Source organism: Manacus candei, unplaced genomic scaffold, assembly GCF_025592945.1.
Source record: "Manacus candei isolate 608988 ecotype Guabito, Panama unplaced genomic scaffold, ASM2559294v1 h1tg000019l, whole genome shotgun sequence".
Taxonomy (NCBI): Eukaryota; Metazoa; Chordata; class Aves; order Passeriformes; family Pipridae; genus Manacus; species Manacus candei.
Window position 1 is genome coordinate 1,368,414 of NW_026138067.1, and position 6,000 is coordinate 1,374,413.

Below are 6,000 nucleotides of genomic sequence, written 5' to 3' on the forward strand. Positions count from 1 at the left end.
AGTTCAGTGATCAAAATGACCAAAGGAGAAAGGGATGTTCAGGGGAAAAATAATTTTAGAATGGAGGTGGGAGTGCGTTGCGCAGTTTTTCTCCTTGTCTTATTGACTTTATCACTCACAGATTTTTGGTGGTCTGGGTATGGAAAGGACTCTTACTGAATTTGAAACTCCCATTCTGGGACCAAAGTACTCATATAATCATTTGCTGCAGCAACCAGGGAATATACTCACAGCAGAGCTTCTCAAGTTGCACCAGCTTACAGTTTGTTTTGGAGGCCAATGCAAAGCATTTCTATTGCTCTATTGAGCCTTAAATTGCTTAAGATTGTAACTGGTTAGGGAGGGGGAGAGCTCCCAATTCAAATTATTTCAACCTTTTTACTCCCTGTGGAGACTTAACATGCTCTCAAGCCCCTCTATCTTCAGCTGATGGAAAACTTAGATGGTTTCTATTCCAATATATAGTTTTAACCTTACAGGTCCCTTAACAGCGAACTCCATCTATACCATGTCCTATAGTCTTCACCAAACTTGTCCACATTGCAATTCTGAACTCTCAAAGGTAACCTTGAAGTATAACTGTGGTTCTTTCATGCCATAAGAACCTCATAGGAATCAGTCTGCATGTCACTGACTTATGGATAGCAGAGAGAGGCAACAGATGCAGAGCTGCCAGAAGTCAGGAAGGAGGACTTGTGGTACTGCTCCGGCATGTCTGAGCCCAGAGAATCAGGTCAGTTCTCAACATCCTGCAGGAAAAAACTGCATCTGTCTCTCAGCATGTTCAGGTCATCCATGGAGCCTTCAGTACGACATTTATGCTGCAAGTGATGTTTGCTCACTGGATTGCTGCTGGTTTGGGTGGTGTGGCTAAAATTATTCTCACATTGGCCCAAACTTCAGTACCAAAGGAAAATATCTCTTTCCTGCTGCAGCAAGTCCACCACAAGATATGCAACTTCCAGGATACCCACCAGTAGTTTTCACATGAAAAGACAGTACTTCTCATGCAAAAAGTCTGAATGAAATTATCCCCTTGTCTGACTAAAAAGGGTCCAAAAGTCAGCAACTCAAAAAGTTTGGGATCACAAGGAGTTTTTCAGTTAAAAAAGCTTTATCCTATTCAGTGGCTAAATGGTTTGGACAAGTACAAAAGGTCTTACAATAGATAACGGCTCTGATATATTAGCATGAGGAATTTGTATGTAATTATTTGTGCAGGAGGAGAGAATAATGAAGAATGCCTTATATAAATCCCAGTAAATAAATCAAAACTGCTATTGCATAAAGATCTCTTTCCATTGCTATGCTATTATCATTGTACACAACAGAAAGCTTCATTACGTATTTACACCAACACTCTCACAGGCCAGAATGCTTCTTGCTTTCTGTTGCCATTGTGCTGTATTATGTGTGGCAATGTCATAGCAATCCAAGATTATACAAGTACTGAACGGTAGCAGTGTAATATTTTCTGGTTTCTGTTTTTGAATGAGACAGAACACAGCTACCCACTCTATGCAAGCTACCCACAGATGCTAAAAATTTAGCACAATGAGTAGCAATTGGCAAATCAACAGTACTTACTGCAAGCCTTTTTTCTCCCTTGCATTCTAAAGGTTTAAAATCACTAAAGGGTACCACTGCAGCATCACAAAGGAATGAGCAACACACATAGCAGTGCAGTTCACAGGTTTGGTGCATGTCACCATCCACTGATACACATTTGATCTAATTGAATATACACATGAGACGTCTGGGCAACCATGTTGTATCTGAACTGGGTAAGGCCTTGGATTAATAGGCTAAAGGCTGAGGATACCCTAGGATATTTTTATCTGGCAACGACCACAGCAGTACTATTCGTAATTGACGTTGGTGAGAATAACTAATCAATATGTGTGGACAGAGTGAAATGACAATTTTAGTCACCTGAGACAGTGAGTTCAGAGTTCCTTCTCTGAAACACGCACTGATTACCATGCCATGACCTTGAGTGAATAATGTGATTAGACAATCAGGCACAGGAAAATATAGACAGTACCATCAGCCAAAGTACCAAACTTTCCTCCTTCTGGACTTAGCTTGTGCCCTAAAATCTCTTTGATACTCTGGAGATCATGGAATCTGCCAGAGCTCAGCCTGTCAATATATTGGGATGTTCACCACAGATTGTCCATTGCTAGTTGTTTGGTTTTGTGTCTTCTATCTAAAAGTGTTATACAAGTCAGTTCACACTAGCAGGATACACTCTGTGGTAGAGCAGTCTGCATTAACTTTACTACTTTCTTTTTTCCTTCATTACAAGAGATTTTTTTTTCCTGTGCTGAACTACTTGGCACTGGATGGGGACTAGATGACAATAATTTTGCAAACTCAGACCTACATATGCTATGCACAGAAACTAGACATCTAAAAAGATTTATATATGCTTTTATAAGCTCCAATAAATGTGGTCTTACCTGTCAATGAACAGAGAAAACAATAATATATCATTACAGTTTGGATTAAACATTGTTATGGCTTATGTAGCTACTGACCTGATGGTCAGATGTTTGGGAAAAGGCAAGAAACATACTTGGGCAAACAGGTAATGACTGACACAGCTTTCTAATGCAAAATACAGAAATATGCAAATCCCCTCAGGAATCTAACTTACATGGATGCCAAAGTTTTACTGATCTCTGTGTGTAGGAATGGACGAGGATGAGCTAAAAAGAAACACCCTTAGAGGCACTGGGGACAAATTCTGTTAGTGACAGAATTAGGATTGCAGTGAGGCTCAGTGGAAAAGCCCATATGGAGCAAAGGCTGTTATCTGGGACAGGCTTAAAGATACAAGTAAAAGAAGACAAACTAAACCCCCTAAAAAATCTGAAGTCATTTGATCTTCCTGTGTCCATGAAACAAAATTTTGATATTTTCTTGTAAACAGAATTACATGTAACATATTTGACTAATACATTTTTTTTCTTAACTGGTATGATCTGTAAAATGTTCAAACTGTTGGATAGTTTCTTGGATTAAAAATGGAAATACATTTTATAAATATAGTTGAGTCAGAAGATTATTTCACAACCATTTAAAAAGTGCTCATTTTTATAGTGCAGATGAAGCCAGAGTTAATTAACACTAGTCACTGGAGACAGCAGTAACTCACCTAATTTTTTTTTTTTTTGCTTGTGCTAAATGGATTGCAATTACTCCCCCAGTAATACTGTGATAACAAAGTTTAATACGGAGAAAAACTATTAACAGCATCAACAATGCATCATGGAAGAGTAGTGATTAAAGGAAAAATCGAGTAATGCTTTTTTCAGATCTGGAAAGAAAAGACTTTTCCTAATAAAGAAATGTACTTTCAACATGCTTTTCTAAACCCAGAAAGACTGCAAAGATTCAAAACAAGGAAACATAAATAAACCTTAAATACTCTCATAACTACATACATCTGTACTATTTTGTACACATTTTGTCGCACCAAAAAGAGACATTGCTATGAACACTTGGCCGCCACAAGCCAGTTATCCCTGTGGTAACTTTTCTGACATCTCCTGCTTAAAACCCAAAAAGCCAGAAGGATCATGAGGCCCCGCTTTCATGGCCTGTATTCGTACTGAAAATCAAGATCAAGCAAGCTTTTGCCCTTCTGCTCTGTAGGAGGTTTCCGTCTTCCCTGAGCTCACTTTAGGACGCCTGTGTTATGCTTGGACAGGTGCACCGCCCCAGTCAAACTCCCCACCTGCCGCTGTCCCTGGAGTGGGTCCCGCCTGGCAAGCTGGGCACTTGGTGCCAGAAGCAAGAGCCCCCCTCGGGGCTCACCCCCCACATCAGCAGGTAAGTGAAAAAACAATCAGAGTAGTGGCATTTCACTGATGGCCGGGACGTTGGCAGGCTGATCGCCCTGCATCGCCAAGCCAGCGCCTGGCCTCCCACTTATTCTACACAGCATCAGACGAGAGTCAAGCTCAATAGGATCTTCTTTCCCAGCTGATTCCGCCATGTCCGTTCCCTTGGCTGTGGTTTCGCCAGAGAGTAGGTGTGGACAGTGGGAATCTCATTCATCCATTCATCCGCGTCACTAGCTAGATGACGAGGCATTTGGCTACCTACATATTTTATACGTATGTTTACGATAGGAAATGCAGTATTAGAACAACTAAAGGTCTTTTCCAGCTGTAAGGAGGCCACAGCTTCAGGGAGCTGACTAAAACCTATTTATTGTCCCTGCAGGTTTGAGGGGGTTTTTTTGTTGCTTTCTTTTTTAATTCTTGTATTTCATCTTAATACACATTGCTAGCAGCGCTCAAAAATAACCTAGTTCCACCCGATCAAGTCATAATAATACTGTTAAAGAATCAGATATCTGACATTGCTGATGGGATCCCAATACTCATGAGAATGGTTAAATCTATTTAGCAACAACAGCACGGTATAGACACTGCAAGTACGAGGCGGTATTAATCCAGGGATTTCATTATTGTCCCTAGAAATCTGGAAATAATGCCACCACTGCCCTCTGGATCAAGTTGGAAAATGAAACTAGACTTGCAGTTCACTCATCATTAAATTTTAATATGTCATGAAAAGATAGACTGCTCTATTTAGCTCAACATGCAGTACAAGAGTCTTAAAAACCCCACTGTAGGTAAAAGCTGAAGTCTACAGGATACAAAATGCTTCAGATTTGTAACTGTTTGCATTATATGACATTTGTTTTCCAAAGGACTATGTTAGAGAGGCATGCTGTAAAAATCCAGAGATGCTGCCAGCAATTAGGCAGTTGGGTGGCCTAGAAATCTTCTCCATTACACTTTTGTTTCCTTGCCAGTTCTTCATGTTCTCTCCTGAAAGATTGTTTTGTTTTTGTTTACATAGTTCTGGTAGCAGAATGAATAAATCTTTTTTCCCTACATTTGCCAGCTTTTACTGATACAATATTGGCTTCTCCATTTAGGGGCTTTGGATGGGCATTTCAGAATATCTGGTTTGACCAGAAATCAATTTTCATGTCACTAAAAGAAAATATCTTTATAGTGCTGAAAGTATTTTGAACTATGAGTCAGGTAAAATTGATGATGAAGTTTACATGAAGTGGATTAGAAAAAGAAATCTAGATGGAAACCTTAGTTAAGGTGAACTGGGACCAGTAGGGCACCTGCTAACAGGAAACTCCCTATGGAGATAAAAAAAACCAGGTTCCCCAAAAAAACTTCCAATCTCCCTCCTTCCTTCTACCACTACCTTTTCACTGTAGGTTTTATGTCTGTTTGGCTGAGATATTTATAATCTCCCCATTCAAACCATTCCTTTGGGGCTCTCAGGCTGAGCAAGGCAAAAAGGCAATAGGAGCTCTCAGAGGAGAAGCAATTTCATTTGCTGCCTGAAATATTTTGGCAGAGACTCATCAAGCATGCATAGGAAGAGCTTAGGCAACTGCTTGAGATATTTGTGATAACTTCTGATCAAACTATACAAGTATGTGGTCCTCACAAAGGCAACAGTTCAAAATGCAACAATTTATCTTGCTTCTTGGAATAACAGAGATTAAAATTGTATATTTTTGACCTATGGAGCACTTTTTCACTTCCCATTGTCTGAAATGAAAGGAAAACAAAAAGGAAATGAGGTTGGGATTTATTTCTAATGTTCAGAATAATTATTTTCCTTTAGGTGGTATCTAATCACAGTGTGTTTCAGAGCAAGGGGAAAAAGTTTCAGAAACTTATGAATTCTAAACAAATATTTAATAAATAAATTTATTTGTCTCTCAATCAATAGATACTAAAGCAAACTGTGAAAAGAAATATTATTAAAGAGATATGAACATAGCAGAAAAAATATAAATCTAAACAATCATAAAAAGCAAAAGTCATATAGCCAATTTCACTCCAAGATCCTCAAAAGATATTAAAGATTAAAAAGCTTAAGACTTCAGTTACAGTATGTTCTTACACTGAATATTCAGAAAATTTAAAATAAAGGTTTTACTGTCTAGAA